At 48.7% G+C, this 577-nt stretch overlaps 1 non-coding gene across 1 annotated transcript; it reads left to right on the top strand.

Moving 5' to 3' along the window:
• Positions 1 to 302: 302 nt before the first annotated feature.
• Trnas-cga lies at positions 303 to 377 on the top strand. The gene has a single exon. It is a non-coding gene; the product is annotated as a tRNA-Ser (tRNA).
• The last annotated feature ends 200 nt before the right edge of the window (positions 378 to 577 follow it).

A 577-nucleotide genomic window follows, 5' to 3' on the forward strand; every position in this document is an offset into this window, starting at 1 on the left:
CGACTCACGCCCCGTCCTCACAGCTTTGCCAGTACCTCGTCTGCTAACTTCCAAACTTTACAGAAGCTCTCCTGCTAACCTTGCAGAACTAGCACTCCTGAAGGAAAGGATATTGCGGAGACATGGCTTAGCCGCAGCCTGGGGGATGTTTCTAGAATGAAATTTTCACACTACGGCGGAGTGTGCGCTGATATGAAACTTCCTGGCAGTGCTAGTTCTGCAAGGTTCGCAGGAGAGCTTCTGTGAAGTTCAGAAGTAGGAGAGGTGGCGGAATTAAAGCTGTGAGGACGGGACGTGAGTCGTGCTTGGGTAGCTCAGTTGGTAGAGCGCTTGCCCGCGAAAGGCAAAGGTCCCGAGTTCGAGTCTCGGTCCAGCACACAGTTTTAACCTGCCAGGAAGTTCCTTAAATTTTATTATCTTGCGCTGGCCAGGTTTGAATTTTTGAAGCGCAGTGATTTGCCGCTTCTTAATTTGTTACAATTTTTCTTGAGATTTTATTATCTAGCACTGACCTAGCTTTCTTAATTAAAGGGGCCTGTAGGTGCAGAGGCAATATGTTAATGGGATGGCCGAGCGG

Source organism: Schistocerca piceifrons, chromosome 10, assembly GCF_021461385.2.
Source record: "Schistocerca piceifrons isolate TAMUIC-IGC-003096 chromosome 10, iqSchPice1.1, whole genome shotgun sequence".
Classification (NCBI taxonomy): Eukaryota; Metazoa; Arthropoda; class Insecta; order Orthoptera; family Acrididae; genus Schistocerca; species Schistocerca piceifrons.